Genomic DNA, 21,614 nt, shown 5'->3' with positions numbered 1-21,614 from the left:
AATAAACCCCACTTGATCGTGGTGTATGATCCTTTTAATGTGCTGTTGGATTCTGTTTGCTAGTATTTTGTTGAGGATTTTTGCATTTATGTTCATCAGTGATATTGGCCTGTAGTTTTCTTTCTTTTTGACATCTTTGTCTGGGTTTGGTATCAGGGTGATGGCAGCCTCGTAGAATGAGTTTGGGAGTGTTCCTCCCTCTGCTATATTTTGGAAGAGTTTGAGAAGGATAGGTGTTGGCTCTTTTCATAGAATTCGCCTGTGAAGCCATCTGGTTCTGGGCTTTTGTTTGTTGAAGGATTTTTAATCACAGTTTCAATTTCAGTGCTTGTGATTGGTCTGTTCATATTTTCTATTTCTTCCTGGTTCAGTGTCGGAAGATTGTACATTTCTAGGAATTTGTCCATTTCTTCCAGGCTGTCCATTTTATTGGCAGTCCAATATACTCTTACCATACAATCCTGACTACACTCTTATGTGTCTACTCAAGAGAAATAATGACAACATATGTCCACATGAAAGGTTGTATGCAACTGTTCATAGCAGCATGATTTATAATAGCAGAAGACTGAAAACAACTCAACTGTCCACCAGCCGACAAATGGATAAACAAAATATGGTATATCCTAACCATGGAATACTACTTGTCAATAGAAAGGAACAAATGACTAACACCTGGTATAATGTAAATAAACTCTGAAAACATGTGAAGTGGAAGGAGCCATGCAGAAAAGACTACATATTGTATGATTCCGTTTAAATGGAATTTCTAGAAAAGGCAAAAACAACAACAGAAAGAGGTTAATGGTGGCCTGGGTCTGGGGGTGGGGCAAATACTAGGGATCTTTTAGGGGTGACAGAAATGTTCTAAAACTTGATTGTGGTGATGTTTGTATAAGTATATAAATTAACTAAAATTCATGAAATTATAGACTTAAAATGGATGAACTATATAGTATGTAAATTATACCTCAGTGAAGATGTTTTTTAACATAAAAAATGCAATGATAACTCCTAAAAGGCATAAAGTTTGTCCCAAATATAGAATATCTTTTTTTTTTGGTAGTACAGATGGCTCTACCCCACTATATTACATTTTATTCTGTGGCTATACTATAGAAGGCATCTTCTGAGAACCTCTCCCCACCCACACCCCCACAAAAAGTTAGACTCAAGCTTAGTAACTATAAGTTCACCATGAACATCTCCCAGCAACTTCACTGCAATCTTGATTAAAAGGCACCACTTAAAAAACATAAAATAAACATGTTATAGTGAGTATAAAGTACAATTAATTTCTTGTTTGACATTTTTTAGAATGGTTAAGCTAATGAGCAAAAAGAAATTTGACTGATACTTTAATAGAAAACTTAGAACACATTGATGTCTTACCTGAAGTCTCACTAATAAAATCTCAACATGATAAACTGGATCTCCAAATCATACTTACTATTTTATCAAATCAAAAAGGTATCTAGCGGGACTTCCCTGGTGGTCCAGTGGGTAAGACTCTACCCTCCCAATGCAGGGGGCCCGGGTTTGATCCCTGGTTGGGGAACTGGATCCCGCATGCACACCATAACTAACAGTTTTCATGCTGCAACTAAGAAGTCCTCATGCTGAACTAAGAAGTCTCATGCCGCAACAAAGATCCCGCGTGCTGCAACTAAGACCCAGCACAGCCAAAATAAATAAATAAACAAATGAATATTTTTTTAAAATGTATCTGGCTTCTTTTAATGTTTTACAAATGGCTTCATTCAAGACAGCTCTAGACCTCACACTGTTTTGTTTGTTTTGGTCTAATATCCTGCACAACTAATGTTCTCTGAAATACACTTTAAAACATGCTGATGTGGATGAAATATGTTTAGTTACTATCTGTTATCTTCTCCTTCAGCACCTTTGCTAATGATACCTGGTCACCTTTCTTTTCTCTAATTCTCTGTGTAATTAAGGGGTCTGCACCAATGTTTTCTCTCCTTTAATGGATAATTTTAGTGTGGAAAATAACAGCCAATCTTTCTGAAATTAAAATTCACACTTTCAATGAAAATAGCCCAGGGCTTCCCTGGTGGCGCAGTGGTTCAGAGTCTGCCTGCTGATGCAGGGGACACGGGTTCGTGCCCCAGTCCGGGAAGATCCCACATGCCGCAGAGCCGCTGGGCCCGTGAGCCATGGCCGCTGAGCCTGCGCGTCCGGAGCCTGTGCTCCGCAACGGGAGAGGCCACAACAGTGAGAGGCCCGCGTACTGCAAAAAAAAAAAAAAAGAAAAAAAAAGAAAATAGCCCAATCTCCTATCCCTGTGTAATTTTAAAACTTTCCACATGTCTTTGTAACAGACACAGACTCCTCTAGCTTCAGATCTATTGTGAAGATCTCGGATGAGGTTAAACACGTTCCTCTTCGGAAATCTCATTCTTGTAATAACCCAGGCTTGTCTTTCCAGAATGCTCTTCTATTTGGGTGGCTTTTAAAGCATGTTTATCTATCCCTGCTACTGGTCCATTATCCCCTGGGAACACGATGTTTTGTAGGGGGTCCTCGAGCTGAGGAACACGACAGCAGCACTTGGACTTCAGTCTATCCAAGTGCATCCAAATATAAGTGGTTTTGCTTCCTTCATCAATACTTTTTCTGTGATCCTTCTGTTTCAACAAGCTTTCCAATGACAGCACAGAAGTCAAAATAAAGACATTTTCTACATTTTGTTTTAGTCAGTCAACTGAGAGTTTTTCAGAAAGGCAATTTAAATTTTAATTAAAACTCGGGGCTCACAGGAAGGCTTGTACACCAGATTCTACTCATGTGGAAAGAAAATAAGCATAACCCACAGAAAAACCCTGTGTACTTCTGCCTTGTAATTGGTCAAATAATATTATGTCAACATTTTCTCCATCAATAGGGGCTAGTCATTAATTTATTTCTAGCAAAATAGTCAATATAAAATGTTATAACCACACTAAAAAATTATTCAAAAGCATTTGAGTTCCAATTAATTAAACAATTATGTAAAATTTTATGCAAAAGACCACTAGTGTGTGAAAGGAAGTAAAGAAAAATATTAATTCTTACGTCCAAGAGCTCCTTGATTGCATTTCCAAAAAATAAAAATATTTTGCCTTCCAAATAAAGATTTCCAAATATTCAGGAATAAAATATTTAAGAAGCCTTTTGAATAATATGTAGTTACAACCAAGCAACATTTTGATAAATTTTGTTTACAAAACTTCCTAGGAAGTGACCAGATTGCTGTTCATTTCAGTAAACACATTGACTTTTTTTCAATATAAAAATAAAGAATGAAGAAGAGAAGAGTAAGACAGTTGCAAACAGGAATTGCCATCAACAAAGGAGATGGTGGCCGCTTGAAAAGGTCTTTTTCTAGAGCAGTCACTAGTACAGCACCATCAGAGGAGAAGCTCTTGGATGAAACATAAAGAATACTGAGCGATATACTTACCATGACTCCAACCCATATATGTCATTGCTCTTTGGTTAAGTACTGAAAGTAACTCACAATATTTATTCAAATACTTTCACTAGCAGAAATACCATAGTTCAAAGTGTATTGTTCTTGAGGGATTCCCTAGTGGCGTGGTGGTTAAGAATCTGCCTGCCAATGCAGGGGACACAGGTTCGAGCCCTGGTCTGGGAAGATCTCACATGCCGTGGAGCAACTAAGCCCATGAACCACAACCACTGAGTCTGTGCTCTAGAGCTCACACGCCACAACTACTGAGCCTGTGAGCCTAGAGCCCATGCTCCGCAACAAGAGAAGCCACTGCAATGAGAAGCCCAAGCACCACAACGAAGAGTAGCCCCCGCTCTCCGCAACTAGAGAAAGCCCACACGCAGCAAATAAGACCCAATGCAGCCAAAAATAAATAAATAAAAATAAATTTATTTTTAAAAAGTGTATTGTTCTTGAATCTCAAGAAATAACTTTAAATGATGTTCAATATGAATTGAAATACTGAGAGAATAGTGATTAGATGCCATATACTTCAACAGATTAAAAGTAATTTGAGGAGCTAAATAGGTACATTTTACTTATGACACAAAAACAATCATAGTAAGAATAATTGCTTACATTTATCAACAGTATATAAACAGCATTACCTACATTACCTCACTGAATCACATATTGATAGCAACTGTATCAAGTAAGCACCATCATTATTTATCTCCATTTTACCCATAAAGGAATGAAGGTTAAAGAGATTCAGCAGCTTGACCAAGGTCACACAGTTACTAAGTGACAAGGCCGAGGCTGGAATTCAAGTCTGTTTGATGTCCAAGGCCAGCTCCCAACCACCTTCCCTAACTCTCTCACAGTATAATGTGTTGTTAAAGCAAAGTTCACAGTACTCTTGGATGATTTCTCTGGGGAAATGGGAAAGCTAAATTGATTTGCTAAAAAATCACAAGCGTCTGGCCAACTTGCATTTCAGATTTTGCATTTAAAAGATCTGAAGTTATCGTTTAAAAAACAGATTTGCTACAGCTGCTAAAATGTCTCTGAAAAAGGCACCAGCAAGGACACATCACCTCGCTCACTACCACCACAAGCAGCAACAAAACACTCTCTTATGGTTCAAAACCCTCCTTAACTTGTTTCAACACCAAACTTATGCATGGCCCACGCCAATGGGCCTCCTGTAAAATATCCAAAGGTTCTGGTTCTGGGTAAGGTACAGTAAGCACACTCCATTCTGTCTCTCCAACCTAATGCAATTATAAAACCAGAGAGAATTCATGGAGCAGTTATTTGAGAACCTTGAAAAGTAAATAGTAGCAGGTGGACTGGAGAAGACAACCAGAATTCAAAGTACCTTTGAACTGGTAGTGAATTGACCATTTTCCCCCCATTGGTACACTTGGCCCATATTCAATGCAGACTGAAAACCATCAGTGCTCTCAAAGAAAACTCCAGGAGAAGCCCTAGTTCTGGCTCAAAGAATGGGAAAAGGGTCTCCTAACACTTGGAGGGGGAGGATTCCCCATTTTTTCCATCTTTTTCCATTTTCTCTCATCCCAGCCTTCAAGCTGTCTTGTGACCATAGCAGCAGCAATCCATTCAAGACTAAAATTCTAAGGGAAGAGAACTTTCCTCTTCAGTCTGAGAAGCTGTGGTCTGGAGAAGGTGATCAAATCCCTGTTACTCTTTTTTTCTAACTCCATCCCCTCATCGCTTGGCTCCAAGTGTGGCCACAGTCACAGGAAGTGTACAGCAGAATGAGGTAAATAAAGTCCCAGATTCCTGGCCAGAAGACCAAAAAGGGAAGCCCTGGGAAATGGAAAATACCAAGAGATTGCAAAGAAGGAAGAGCTTGGAAAAGCAAAACCATAAAGCTGTTTATGTCCTCCTGGGGTCACCTACAAGTTGCACACACATGGATCTCACATTAAACAGCATACCATAGACTTTGAGAACTAAACTATGAGATAGATCACCTCCCAGGTCACAGGCTGGCCACTGGGTGGCATAAACACCAGACACAAGCAAAGAGCACTGTAAAGGCTTTGAAAACGAAACTTACAGTGAAACTGCAACCCATCTAAGGCTGATAAGAACTTGCAGCCTAAACCCAATTTGGTTGATTCCCTGTTGAAACAAAAATATCAGAATCTGACATAAGATTTAATCAAGATACAAAGTCTCACAGTATAATACAATCCAAAATTCCTGGACATAAGAACCAAGAAAGTCACAACTTGAGTGGGAAAACAGAATTAAAAGATGCTAATGTCAAGTGACAAAGATGCTAGAATTATCTGACAAAGACTTTAAAGCAACTATTATAAATATGGTCCAATAGGTAAAGGTTAACACTTGAAACAAATAGAAAGGTAGAAAGTCTCAGCAAAGAATAGAAGATATAATGAAGAACCAAATAGAAGTTTTAGGATTAAAAGATAAAATAACCAAAGTAAAAAACTAATTAGACAGGCTCAATATTAGAATGGAGGTAAATGAAAGAATCAGTGAATTTTAAGATAGATCAATACAAATTATCCAATCTGAACAACAGAGAGAAAAGACTGAATAAAAAATTAACAGGGCTTCCCCGGTGGTGCAGTGGTTGAGAATCTGCCTGCCAATGCAGGGGGCACAGGTTCGAGTCCTGATCCGGGAAGATCCCACATGCCGCAGAGCAACTAAGCCCGTGTGCTACAACTACTGAAGTCTGCGCGCCTAGAGCCCATGCTCTGCAACAAGAGAAGCCACCACAGTGAGAAGCCCACACACCACAACAAAGACACAACACAGCCAAAAATAAATAAATAATTTTAAAAAAAATTAACAGAACCTCAGAGACCCATGGAACAATAATAAAAGGTCAAACATAATGCCATGGGAGTTTGAGAGAAGACAGAAGAAGTCTTGAAGAAATAATGCCTGAAAGCTTCCCAGTTTTGGTGAAATCTACATATTCAAGAAGCTAAGCAAACTCTAAACAGGATAAATCCAAACAAATCCATGTCCAGAAACACTGTAATTAAACTACTGCAAAAATTGTTAAAAGAATTCTTAAAAATTCTTACTATGAAAAATTCTTAAAAGCATCCAGAGAAAATTATGCATTCTTTATAAGGGAACAATGATTCAAATGACAAGATTTCTCATCAGAAACTATGAAGGACAGAAGGAAGTGAAGCAACATTTTCAAAATGCTGAAAGAAAAGAACTGTCAATCCAGAATTCTATATTCAGTGAAAATATCCATCAGGAACTAAGGTGAAATAAAGACTTTCTCAAGCAAAGGAAAACTAAAAGAATCAGTTTCTACCAGACCTGCTCTAAAAAAAAATTCTAAAGGAAATCCTTCAGACCTAAGGGAAATGATACCAGATGGAAACTTGGAAGATTAAGAACAAAGAAAGAGCAACAGAAATTGTAAATATCTAAGTAAATATAGTAGACTACTGTTCTTCTCTTGAGTTCTTTAAAATATGTTTGGCAGTTGAAAGATAATTTTACAACATCTGATGGAGTTTTTAATGTACACAGATCTAATCCATAAGATAACTATAACAGAAAGAGGGTAGGATAAAAGGACCTATATGAAGATGTCTTCATACCACTTGAAGTAGAACAATGTTTCTAAGTGGACTTTTCACATGAAAAGAAATATTGTCGAAAACATAACATATAAATTTAAAGTGAATACTAACAAGTTTTCAATAACCCAAAGAAAGCAGGAAAGAAGAAATATAGAAATAAAAAAACAGAAGACACAAACAGGAAGCAAATAATAAATTTGTAGATCTAAATTGAAACACATCAATAGTACATTAAATGTAAATGGTCTAGACAAATCAATTAGAAGACAGAGATTATTATAATGGATTAGAAACACATGACACAACCATACGCTGTCTACAAGAAATGCACTTCAGATATAGGTAGGTTAAAAGTAAATGGATGGAAAAAGATATACCATGTGAATTCTAATCAAAAGAAATGAAGAGTGGCTGCATTAACATCTGTCTAAGTAAACTTCAGATCAAAGAAAATTACCAGTGATTAAAAGGGGACATTACATAATGATAAAAAGGTCAATTCACCAAGAAGACATAACAATACTAAGCTTGTAATCAATAAATTACACTGCTGCAAAGTACATAAAGTAAAAACTGACAGAATTAAAAGGAGAAATAGACAAATCTGCAATTATAGTTGGGAGCTTCAACACTCCTCTTTCAGTAATCAATAAAAGTACTAGACAAAAAATCAGCAAGGATATAGAAGAACTGAACAACACCATCAAAGAGCTGAACCCAACAGACATTTATAGAACACTTTCCCTAGAAGACATCCCATTTCTTTGCTTTGCAGAAAAACTTCTCAAAATAGTTTTCTAAATTTGCTGTCTCCAATTTCTCTCCCTTATTCTCTCTTTAAACTGCTCTAAGTAGATTTTTGCCTCCATCACTGTACTGCAGCTGTCCTGGTCAAGTTCACCAATGACCTTCACTTTTCTAAATCCAATGGTCCAATATCAGTCCTCATCTTACTTAATCTATTAGGAGCACCTGACACAGTTGGTGACTCCCTCCTCTTTGAAGCACTATTTTTCACTTGGCTTTCAGGTAACTGCACTTTCTTCCTCCTACCCAGTGGCTGCTCATTCTCAGGAACTGGATTCCTCCTCATCAACCCAATCTCTAAATGCTGGGTGCCTCAGGACTTAGTCTAGTTCTTGGATCTCTTCTTCTTTCTGTCCACACTCATTCCCTTAGTGATCCCATCCAGGTTCATAGCTTTAGGTGTCATCTGTGTACTGATGACTCTCAAACTTATGTCAATGGGTAGGACCTTGCCCCTGAACTCCAAACCTGTATATTCCACTGTCTTTGCAACATCTCCACAGAACTATCTATAAGCCAACTCTAACTTAACATATTCAAACTTTATCTGGCTACTATCATTTCTTTTTTAAAAAGTACTTATCACCACCTCAGTGGTTTTCAATTACTCAGGGCAAAAATCTTAGTTCACATATGACTCCTTTCTTTTTCTCAGCTTAGTGGCAATAAAATGTAGTAGTTGAAAACATACTCTGGATCCAGACCACCTGAGTTAGAATCCTATTTTCACCACTAACTAGTCTGTGATACTACACAAACTACCTAAACTTTCAGTGCCTCAGTTTCCTTATCTATAGGATAGGAATAATAATAATACTTACTTCCTCGTAGGGCTGTTACAGGGATAAATTAAATTAACATGTATAAATTATTTAATGAGAATATACAAATGTTGGCTATTGTTTTTCATATCATCATTTGATAGTATGATGTCATACTATCAAACTTAATCCATCAGAAATTATGTCATCTGTGTCTTCCAAATACATATGGAATCTGACCACTTCTTACCATCTCTTGCCATTACCACTCTCATCCAAGCCATGGACATTTCTCTCCTGAATTATTCCAGTGAGCTCCTAACTTGTCTCTTTCAGACTATTCTCAATGCATCAGGCAGAATGATCCTAGTAAAATAAATCACTCCTGTGGTTAGAAGGTGGTTCAAAGTAAACACCAGAGTCCTTAAGATAGATTAAACTGACACATGATGTGCCCACCGGTCATCTCTCTGACCTCACCTCCCCTACCCCTCCCTCTCACTTATTCCACTCCAAAAATACAGACCTGCTTGTGGTTCTCTCAAAATGCCAAACCCATTCCAGACTGAGGGACTCCCTCTGTCTGCATCACTCTTCCTCCAGACATCCTCATGGCTTGCCCCTTCACCTCTTTCAAGTCTTTTCTCAAAAGTCACCTTCCCAAAGACCCTCTCTGGCAATACATCACAGCAGTTAAGAGCCCAGACTCCACAACCAGCCTGGGTTCCAATCCTGACTTTGCCACTTCCTTCAGTAAATTACCTTCAGTAAATTACTTAATCTCTGGGCTTTCCGTTTCCTCATCTTTAAATGGAGAATAATAGTAATACCAACATAAATAAGGTTGTTGGGAGGATTCAACGAATTAACAAATTGCTTAGAATGGTACCTGGTACATGGTAAGGGTCATATTTATTAAGTCTAAGAAGCTATGCATTATAAGACACACCATTATTTTATCTGCCATTTTAAATACTGTCAATTAAATTAGTAAATGCTATCAATTACAAGATGCATACCAATTTTAGAGCTGCAAAAATGTTTTTTGAAAAAGTGCATCTTAACATCAGTGAAATGTGATATGAAATGTGATATAAGTGTTGGCTATTTCAGAAGGTCATTTCCTTTCCTCTTCCCTGAATTGTTTTCCTCCCTAAGACTTATCTCTAACTAACATATTTGTCTTAGTCAATCTGGGCTGCTATAATGAAGTACCATAGACTGGGGGGCTTATAAACAAAAGAAATTTATTTCTTACAGTTCTAGAGGCTGGAAGTCCAAGATCAAGGTCCCAAGCACAGTCGAGTTCTGGTAAGAGTCCTCTTATGGGCTGCAGACTGTCAACTCCTAATTGTGTCCTCACATGGCAGAAAAGAGGGTATGAGAGTTCTCTGGGGTCCCTTTTATAAGAGCGCAGATCCCTTTCATGAAGGCTCCACCCTCATGACCATATCAATTCCCAAAGGCAAAGGCCCTATCTCCTAATACCATCACACTGGGGGTTAGGATTTCAACATATGAATTGGGAGGGAGGACACAAACATTCAGTCCATAACAATATTTACATTTCACTTACTTGTTTTTTCTATTGGTAGTCTCCCCCAACTAGAATGTAGCTCTAAGAAGACAGAAAGTTTTGCCTTTTTTTTTTTTTTTTTTTGCTGCTAGAACCCAGTATCTTGGACATTGCCTGACACATAATCGGCCCCCAATCAATATTTGCTCAATAGATGAATGAAAGTATAAGTGAAAAAAAAGGACATGAAAGAAATATTTCTCATTGATCAGAAGATGAACACAGAATTTCAAGATGTGCTGAATGCATGAATGAAAATGGTGACTGAATTATAGCAGAGTAAAGATCTTGTTTGTAGTCCCTGAACTGAGGACACAGTAGGTACTCAACAAATACTTGCTGCATAACTGAATGAATGAATGCCCTGTATGCAATCTCCTGGTCCTTGATCGGCAAGAGTGAGTCCCTAAGAGGAGAGCACAAGCCTAGCCCAGAGGATCTTATTCCCATGCTGACAGGCCAAGTGCTGAGGTACACACAGGAAATGGGGAAAAAATGCTGAACATTTTACAGCAAAGGTTACTCTGAATACTTCACCAATTGAATGATGTACTAAAAGATCAATAAACACAGTCATTTTTAGTCTATACCCCCACTTTTATGTTTCCCAACTTGGAGTTCATACATGCACACACACACAGACATCACATCACAACATACAGATAAATACTGGAAGGAAGGCAGGGCCATGGGTTTACTCTGTGATACAAGAGGGGCCCTGAGGCAGCCATGGCATAGGACAATGATTATCGTAGTTATGCTGAGGCCAGGAGCACTAAGGATGGTCCTCATAGATGGGGGTTGGGGTGATGGTGGAAAATGACTAGAAGGGGAGGTCTTTGCAGTAATGTGATGATCACAAGCATTTACCAAGTGTCAGGCACTCCACTACACTTTGCATGCATACTCTCGTTTAATCCTCACTACTCCCAAAGGACAGAGGTATCACTCTTACCGCGTTAAGCAGATGAGAAAACAGCCTAAGCAAGAATCATATATTCTCAAAGATGACACATATCCTAGGAAAGTCTTAGTCTCATCTGGTCTGGACTTCAGGGGTCTAGGAATCTGGGGGAGGATTCTGGAGGAGAAAGGATAAAGGTCAAGCTGCTACGGAGGGGCCCTGGGAAGGCAAGACCAGCCTGAGGCCTCTGGTAGACTGAACAAGAGCTGCCATGACCCGAGAGCGAACCAGAGGGTCTGGTCTCTGAGCAGCCACTCCGCTTGTTCTCTTTCATCATTCCTGAATCTTCAACCAAGTCCTCTTGAATATGACAGTCTTGTCTCATCTCCACTCTGGGGAAGCACAGACAGAACCTTAAGTGTATGGGTTGGCTAGACTCTTAAAGTGGGGAGGAGGGCCCCACTCCCACCCTGAGGCCTGCACAGAGGTGTAAGCAGTGTGGATCAAAGCAGAAGACAAAACGTCATGGTATGCAGTCAAGAGCCATGCAGTCCTTCAGGTGCTAGGTTCTGGGCGCCATTTTATCAGTAAAGGTGACATTCCCTACAGAAGGTCAATACTGGAAGGACATAAAGAAATGCTGGGCATGTGTTCCACCTTGTCATCAAGGGCTGCAGCCAAGACTCTGGAACTGGAGAAACAGCCAAAATTATAAGAAGCAAGTCATGGGAATGCAGGGACCTCAGCAAGGGGATCCCAGTACGGCTGCCAGATGGCACCCTCCTGGCTGTGGCCACTCTGGACAGGCCTTGGGCTCTGGCTAGCCTCTGCCTTCAGTTCCTCAAAGGCACCTCCTGACACCTGACAACTGTTTTGTAAAAACAACAGATGCACCGGAAGTACCCAAAACAAAGTAGGTACTCATTAAAAACATATATATGCTATATGAATGAATGAATGAACAAAGGAAGGAATGAATGAAAATAGATTTGGGTCTTAAATGCCGCTCAGTGAAATACTTATTTAAATTGGCTTATTTCCATTGTCAATCTAAGGACTCATGTCAAACTTTTCCCCCTTAAATGCAAAAAACTCAAATATATTAAATTTGGAAATATTAATAAAAGATATTTTGCAAAGGTCGAAAACAAACAAGCAGATTTATTCCAATGCAACAAAAGTCTATTACACACACACACAGCTGGGGAGTGGGAAATGAAATCCCAGGAGCTCAATCTCCATGGAGGCAGGTGAACCATTAAACACAGTATAAAGTCTCTTTTCAGTTCAGTTCTCCTATCCTAAGTACTTTCATTTGAAAGTTTATCCTAATAAGCTAGTGATCAAAATATAAGCAGCATTCATCATACCTACAACACTAGAAGGTTCTGTCCTCAATATGCAGAAGAGGAGGATCTTGCTTCGTTATAGGGCCCTTGTAACAACCACAGGAGGTCAGGGCAGACTCTGCTCCAGGATCTGCTCCAGGGATGTGCAGGTATCTGAGTGCTTAGCGAAGAGCAAGTAGGGCTATCACCGTCACCCCACAGGCCTGTTCTTGGGGGAAGGGGGCTGGACAGGGTAAGGGAGATGTAAAACCAATCAACCAACCAAAGAACCAACCCTGGCAACCTCGCTGGCACTCACAGTGTGGGTGTGCTGCCTTCTACCTTGCATAAAAGCTCAGGAGCTGGAGTTGGTAATAAAACCCCACAGCAAAAAGCCACAGGGTGAAATCATGGTTTTCTTACTCTGAAGACAAGAAGGAAAACAAACTGATTAGCTCCCATCACTTCACACAGCCAAGCCCTGACCAACGTTGAATTACACTGCCAGTGAAATCTTCCGATTCAAAAGATGTGCTACTTGCAGCAGCATTCCCCCTCAAGTTACAGGTTTTAACATTTCACTTTTTTATCATTTTTAATCCCTTAACCCTGGATTACAATTTTTATCATTAAAAGATACATTAGTCAGACAAGGCAATGATGTACTTGGTTTCCATGACAACCCTTCACAAAAAAGTTCAACCTCCTGCATCACCATGAAGCACTTTGAAACCCATTTCCTAGCAACCCCATAGGCACCCAGAGACACAGACCTTCATCTGCCCTTTACTTAGACCTAGAAGAATTACATACAGGATGACAGAGAAAGCAGGTCACTAGGTTACCACCAACACTGCAAGTCAGCATATCTCATCAATGTATGAAGCAGAATAGTTCCCAGCTGGGTCTGCAGGGAGACATATGCGGCTATCTGGATGTCTTTAACACATTGCATCTTCCCCTCAGCTAGGGGTTACAAAAACGCTCAATTAAATTCCACTTTGACTCATTTGACTTGAAGACCAGTGAACACCTTAGAATAACTCACTAATATCTATGCATTCATCTGAAAAGGGAAATTTAAAAATCACCCCCTGCCAATTATGAAAGCATGGCATCCTCTGTTTTAGGCTTATCACTGTATAATGATATGCACAAATGTATTAGGAAAATAAGAAAAATGTGCAAAGTTTAAGAGACTTCATAACAAAGTTACGACCTAGAAGATAAGAAGCTTCTGCTGGAGTAAATGTAAAATAGAGTGGAATTTTTTAAAAATGAGAAACAGACGTTTTTCTATACTTGCACTATTTCTCAACGTTCTCCAAAATAACACCTTCTAAAATTAACAAAAAATAGAATGTGCTCACTGTAAAATAGTTGGTTATTGTGCAAACTGGTCTCCAACTGCAACCCACCACCCCCATCCACTGCTCCGTACCCGGGGAAGCTCACCTCTGCAGCCTGCACCCCCAGCCTCCTTTCCCAGCTGGCTTCACGCTGGCAAGGCAGTGGAGGACGAGAGGAAACTGAGGTTGGGGCATTCCTTCCCCACTCCTCCCTGCTTCAGTGCCCTGGCCTGGAAATACCTGGTGCCATCATGGGCACAGCTCCTGCCAGGGGCCCTACGGCCCGCAATGCTCTCTCCTCTCTTGGCCCCTTCGGCCCTAGATCTGGTGAGGGCTACCCACGGTTGCTAGTCGGGGCACCTCACTGTTTCCTGTCTTCACTAATCTCTGCTCACACCTTTTCTCCATTTAAGTCTTTTCATTAGAACCATGTGAGTTGAATTGTTTCCCTGACTGATGCAACTTTGACAACTGCAATCAATTCTGAATTAACATGCAGCAAAATCTTTTGTCAGAGCTCCCTTTTGACATTTTTACCATTATCATTCCTACCTTCTCTGATTATCATGCAAAAGAAGCTAGAAAAGAAGGTGATTTTAAATTCCCTCCTTTTAAGCATAAATCCAATTCATTCCACTATAACCCGGGAAAAGGCAGCCTAAAGAAAGAATGTTTCCTTAGGAACTTTATTTCCTTCTACAAAGCAATGCTACTTAATCAAAATAAGAACTGGAAAAGTAGAAAGGGCAGTTTTCCACAGACCGCCTCCAAGTCTTTCTTAGCTGGGTCTTCACAGCCTGGCTTGTTTAACTTGCTGTATTGGGAATTTCCACAGCCGGCAGCTGCATTCACATGAGCAGGTAGAATACGCATTCCAAAACATCTACACATGAATTTTGCATGAGCCACCATTTGGGAATTATCTTTACCTCCATTCCCTCTAAATTAGCAAAACAAATATCAAGAACCAACACACAATGTGTGGCTCATTGTGCCCAAACCGGAAACCTGGCCCTACATTTAATTCCAGTGTTCCAAAGATTTCATACTGATACTAAGCTCCTGAACCAAATCCAAACCTTAGTTTCTGCACTTGTAAAAATGGTGACTAACCCTCTCAGGTGTTACTGTGAGATCTGAATGGCATGTACTCAATGGCGCCTCCTGTGGCAGCAAAAGAAAGTGCCACTTAACCCCAAGTTGTTTGCCTTTCCTCAAAATCCTACCAACTACTCTTAGACGGGAACTGGGGCAGTGATTCAAATGTGTAGGTTTTTTCTAATGCACAGGTTGGGGCCCGTTAGACTTTTTTTTATCTGGTTTTTAAGTTTTTTTTTTTTTTTTTTTTGGCTGCGTTGGGTCTTCGTTGCTGCACGCGGGCCCTCTCTAGTTGCGGCGAGCAGGGGCCACTTCACTGCGGAGGTCTCTCCCGTCGCAGAGCACGGGCTCTAGGCGCACGGGCTTCAGCAGTTGTGGCATGCAGGCTCAGTAGTTGTGGCTCACAGGCTTAGTTGCTCCACGGCATGTGGGATCTTCCCGGACCAGGGCTCAAACCCACGTCCCCTGCATTGGCAGGCAGACTCCCAACCACTGCTCCACCAGGGAAGTCCCGGCCCGTTGGATTGTGATTCTAGAGCTCTGGGATAGAATCCACATGGGATTCTGGCATACTTGGGTATATGAATATATTACATGAGCGTAAAGCCCAGTGTGGGCGTTAGGCCTGTGCTCTGCCTTCCTGAGCTAAAAGGCTACAGAGCAAATAAAAATGACAGGAAGCACTAACACAGTTATTCCGGGGGTTCCCTGAATCTAGCATAGAACTGAGACCCAAATTCGTATCGGATTTCACCTACGGTATCTTGTTTAATTCTTTAAAACAACCTTGAATTAGCCACTAGGGGAATACAAATCAAAACCGCCATAAGATCTACCTCACATCCACCTGAATGTCTCTCATAAAAAAGACAGGTAACAAGTGTTGGTGAGGATGTGGAGAAACAGAGACACCCCCCTCCATACCTGGTAGTAGAAATGTAAAATGATGTGGCTGCAATGGAAAACAGTTTGATGGTTCCTCAAAAAGTTAAACAGAGAGTTATCATATGATCCAGCAATTCTACTCCTACTATATACCCAAGAGAAATGAAAGTATATGTTCATACAAAAACCTGTACAGGATGTTCATAGCAGCATTATTCAAAATAACCAAAAAGTGGAAACATCCCAAATGTCCATCAGTGAATAAATGGATGAACAAAATGTGGTATATCCATACAATGGAATTTTATTGGGCAATAATGAGGGATAAAATACTGATACATAGTACAACACAGAAGAACCATGAAAACATTATGCTAAGTGAAAGAAGCCAGACACAAAAGGCCACATATTGTATGAGTCCATTTATATGAAATGTCCAGAATAAGCAAATCCATAGAGACATAAAATAGATTAATGGTTGCCAAGAGTTGGGGAAATAAGGAATTGGGACTGACTGCTAATAGGCATGGAGTTCCTCTTGGGTAGGATGGAAATATTTTAGAATTAGACATTGGTGATAGTTGCACAACATAATGAATGTACTAAAAACCACTATATTGGGCTTCCCTGGTGGCACAGTGGTTGAGAGTCCGCCTGCCGATGCAGGGGACACGGGTTCGTGCCCCGGTCCGGGAAGATCCCACATGCCGCGGAGCGGCTGGGCCCGTGAGCCATGGCCGCTGAGCCTGCGGGTCCGGAGCCTGTGCTTCGCAACGGGAGAGGCCACAACAGTGAGAGGCCCGCGTACCACAAAAAAAAAAAAAAAAAAACCCACTATATTATACACTTTAAAGTGGTGAATTTTATGTTATATGAATTGTAACTCAATTGAAGAAAAAGTCAGTGACGTGACACTTTGTACCAAGTGTTCTGGAGTAGTACTTGTTCTGGAGTAGTAGTATTTTAAGTAATAGTACTTACAATGCTCCAAGCACTAGACAGGACTGGACAGGGGGCCCCACCTGCGGTCTAGGCTTACTAAAATTCTAACACCAACTTTTCTTTTATCAAACTGTTTGCAAGGAAAATGAATTCTGTATTTGATTCTACCTCCTATCACTGAGGCATATGGTTTGACTAGAAAGTAAATTTACATAGTTACACTGATTACATTGAGAACATAAACATTGTAAAGAATATTTGGAGTTAAGCTCCTCTGCAGTCAGTCACTAAATCTACAAACCTACATAAATTTACAAACACACTTTATAGACCTCTTCCTTCCACCCATCCTTTCTGTCTTCCCATTTCTCTCTCCCCTGCCCCCAGCAAGGATGTTCTGACAAAACTATGCCAAAACTTGGGCATCACTCCAGATTATTCCATCTCCCACCTCTGCCTTATCCAAACATCAGATCACTTCCTGATTTAAAAAATAAAAATGTATTCCCTCCACTCTATTGCCACTACTTTAATCCAGGCCCTTTTTAATCTCTTGCCTGAATTATTGTAAAAGCTATCAAAGTCAATCTCCCACAATCTTCCCAGATCAAGAAACCACAACCCTATGTCACTACCCTGCTTCAAACCTTCCCTGTGATCCCCTTGATAAAGTCCTCATTTTTTTAGCCTGGCAAAGGAGAAACCCCCAAACTGGCCCTTGCCAGTTTGACTCTTTTGCATGTCTTCCACCCACAGTTTACACTAAACTGTTGGATGGTAGCCCTCAGACGTACCATCCTATTTCACCCACCCAGCTCCCATGTCTGTGCACACTGTTCCTTCTGTTTTAAAATTCCCTCCTCCTCTCCCTATTACCATATACACACCAAGTTAATCCTTGTTTGTCGTTCAAGGTGACACTCAAGTTTGCATTATTTGAGAGGCCATTTCCATGCCAGGCTGGGTTAGATGCTCTTCCTCTTGCTTCTGCAGAACCCTACCTCTCGCAGACATTAGCAAACTATAGTAAACACCTGTATGGCAGGCAGACTCTAACATCTCCCGCAACGATTCCCACCTCCTAGTATTCATACCCCTCTGAATCCCGTCCTCTTGAGTGTGGGCTGGCCTAGCGACTTGCTTCTAATCAATAGAATACAGCAGAGATGACTGGCTATCACACCTGTAATTAAGATACACAAGATTGTGACTGACATCTTACTAAAAGACGGTCTCTCTTGGGACTTCCTTGATGGTCCAGTGGCTAAGACTCCATGCTCCCAATGCAGGGGGCCCGGGTTCAATCCCCGGTCAGGGAACTAGATCCCACATGCCGCAACTAAGAGTTTGCGTGCTGCAACTAAGAGTTCACATGCTGCAACTAAGGATCCTGCACGATACAACTGAAGATCTCACATGACGCAACTGAAGATCCTGCACATGGATCCTGCACGTGGCAACAGAGATCTCACATGCTGCAACTAAGACTGGTACAGCCAAATACATAAATTAATTAATTTAATAAAATAAAAGACGGTCCCTCTTGCTGGTTTTGATGAAGCATGCTGCCATATCTGACCGGTCCATGTGGCAAGGAACTGAGGGTAGCCTATGGCCAACAGCCTGCAAGGAACAGAGTCTCTCAGTGTAAGACGCGCTGAAGAACTGAATCCTGCCAACAACCATGTCAGTAAGCCAATCAAACCTTCAGATGAGACCTAGCCCTAGCCAACACCTTACAGGCTTGTAAGAGACCCTGAAGTAGAGGACACAGATGAGCTGTGCCTGGATTCCTGACCCACAGAAACTAATAGCAAATTTGTGTATCTTAAGCCACTTAATCTGTGGTATTTTTACACAGCAATAAATACAGGCATACCTCATTTTACTGTGCTTCACTTTACTGTACTTCACAGATATTGTGTTCTTTACAAATTGAAAGTTTGTGGCAACCCTACACTGAGCAAGTCTATCAGTGCATTTGTTCACTTCACGTCTCTTGTCACACTTTGTTAATCCTCGCGCTATTTCAAACTTTACGTTGTATTTGTTATGGTGATCTGTGATCAGAGATCGTCAATGTTATAACTGCAAAATGATTATGACTTGAACGCTCAGCTGATGGTTAGCACGCTTTTAGCAATTAAGTGTTTTGTTTTTTTTAGACATAATGCTTTTGCACACTTACTAGACTACAGTATAGTGTAAACATAACTTTTATATGTACTAGGAAACAAAAAAATTCATGTGACTTGCTTTATTGCAATAGTTACTTTATTTCAGTGGTGTGGAACTGAACTTGAGATATCTCCAAGGTATGCCTGTACCTGTTCCCCATCCCAACTAGAATATAAACTCCCCTAAGGAAGGGATCATCTTATTCATCTTTGTATCCTAAATCTAACACAGAGCCTTGATGCTCAGTTAGACTCCCAATAAATATTTATGAACTGTTGTTGAATTGCCCCAATCTACCCTAATGCTTCTGCATGTTTGACAACCAAGCTGCCCTAGTTTGATAGCACCACCTGATGGCCCGCAGAAGGAACCATGACCCAACCTTGCTTCTCTCTCCTAAACTGAGGCAGGTAAACAACTCTGTCTTCCTTCTTTCGTGACACACAATAAAGTTACCCTACCTTCAAGAGTATCTCTTCTGGACATGCACAGGCACACAGCCACTTTTTATATCACTTTCTCCATCTTTCAGTTTCTAATCTGCACCCCCAAAATCTGTCTCATTCTGACACGTTTGCTCTCTCTCTTGATAGCGCCCCTGCTTCTCTCTTTCTTCCCCTGTGCCACTCCAACTTCATCACACTTTCTCATTCACTCATATACAACTCAGGAGCCACCCTAAGCATTGCTCACTGATAAAGCTGATATATCTGTATAAGGAAAAAAAACAAGATCAATTTACAAATGACATTAACATAAGAAAGCACTTCAGTAAAAGTATCTGTAGATCAGATATGTGATTCTAGCACAGAAAAGAGAATCACATTTTTAAACATACGAAAGAATACACATCTGTGCATTCAATTTCTAAAATGGAAAAAAACAACCTTGATTTTAGGTCTCGATGACTAAAAATTAAGGTAAGGTATTAATTATGTTCTAAGTCCTCATGAAGATGCAAGGGAATTCTTTAAAACAATCAGTGATGCTCAGCCGCCCGTGGGTGTATTCTGTGGGTGTTGACAGGGTTAATGATAATGTAACTGCTGAACTTTAAGGTAAGTGGAGAGACAGAAGTGAAGGTGAAAAGGCAGTCGCGACTCTTCCAAAACCATTTTGCTGCCATGAAAAGGTGAGGAGAATTACAGTGTCCAACAGACATTTACCATTGAGAGGACCAACCTCCTCTAAATTTTTCTCAAAGATCTCACACCTCCATGAAAGCGAAACTATAGCTGGGGTAAAAACAGAAAAAAGCAGGTTTTACTCACAAAGAACCCTCTGCTAGAGATTTTACGCTTGAGAAAAACTACATTACGGGCTTCCCTGGTGGCGCAGTGGTTGGGAATCCGCCTGCCGATGCAGGGGACACGGGTTCGTGCCCCGGTCCGGGAGGATCCCACATGCCACAGAGCAGCTAGGCAAGCTGCGCCATGGCCGCTGAGCCTGCGCGTCCAGAGCCTGTGCTCCGCAACGGGAGAGGCCACAACAGTGAGAGGCCCGCGTACCACAAAAAAAAAAAAAACTACATTACTATTTTACAATTTCTAGAGAACTAAAGGGCCCAAAGAAATTCTCTATATGATGGGCAGACGTTAACGTCCCAGATTAGATAAATAAGCCCTTTCTGGAAAAAAATTATTTCATTATTGCACTAAAAATAAGATATCATAATATGAAAAGATATCAGCATAGGACCATTCTCTTCAGCAACAGTTATAATAGCAAAAAATAATTTAAAAAATATCAATAGCAGACTGGATGAATAAGCTATTGTACAACCATACAATGGAATATTATACAGCTATAAAAAGGAATGAGGAACATCTTTATGAATTATGGTGGAGTGATCTCTAGGATATATTGTTAAATGAAAGAAGCAAAATGCAGAAAAGTGAGTTAGTATGCTACCATTTATCTAAGAAATGGAGGATACAAACATGGTTGTATGTAATTAAAACAATATTATAAAAAGCACAAACATTTTAAATACAGTTACTTTTTCATGGAGGGCATACTATGTAGAAGACAGGGATAAAATCTAAACTTCTCTGAATATACCACATCATAAAGATTTTACTTTGTAACATGTAAATAATTTACATTATTATTAAAAAATCAAATTTTTAAAAAGAGCAAATCAAAAGTAAAATGAAACAAATGAATATAACTGTATTGAATTAATCACCATTCCACTGTTAATAGGACTGCTACATAAAAAGGAACATTCAAATGACTTAAAACACAATAATTTGCCTGTTCATCCCTAGTAGGATATACTCTAATGTAAAAAATTACTGGGAAAAAATACTAAACTGTTTTCAGCGATGATTCTGAGACTGTTGCATGTGTGTTGTGGGATACAACAAATGAGGAATTATCTTGGTGTTGTTAAGAACCAGGATTTATGTTATGGGAAGACGAAATAATGTTAAGACTGATGAGGTCAAAGAAAAGGTCCTAAATCTGAACTGGAAGTGTTAGTATAAACTCATGATGCATTTTATCTTTAAAAACATTTATCTTCTGTCTATGTCCACTTAAAAAGCAAGAAGACAATGACCCGTCCATTAGCAATGATCACTCCACTGCCCAGATCATGTCTCTAAGTACCATCTTTCAATAAGAAGAATTAGGATCCTGAGAGAAATGACTAACTCCATAGCAGGGAATGAACATGATGAAACTGGAATATCCTGTCACACCATCAGGCAAACG

General features: G+C 40.1%; 1 protein-coding gene and 1 non-coding gene across 5 annotated transcripts in view; one reads left to right on the top strand and one right to left on the bottom strand.

The window, feature by feature from the left end:
• Window positions 1–21,614, bottom strand: part of PDE8B (phosphodiesterase 8B) — a 319,793-nt gene that overhangs the window by 218,429 nt on the left and 79,750 nt on the right. The gene's annotated exons all lie outside the window — the stretch shown is intronic.
• Window positions 17,965–18,037, top strand: TRNAW-CCA. Its single transcript has one exon. It is a non-coding gene; the product is annotated as a tRNA-Trp (tRNA).

This window comes from Monodon monoceros, unplaced genomic scaffold (genome assembly GCF_005190385.1).
Source record: "Monodon monoceros isolate NGI ecotype Baffin Bay Population unplaced genomic scaffold, NGI_Narwhal_1 Super_Scaffold_12, whole genome shotgun sequence".
Taxonomy (NCBI): domain Eukaryota; kingdom Metazoa; phylum Chordata; class Mammalia; order Artiodactyla; family Monodontidae; genus Monodon; species Monodon monoceros.
Note: the sequence above shows the minus strand (reverse complement) of the source record. Positions and strands in the feature narration are given on the sequence as shown.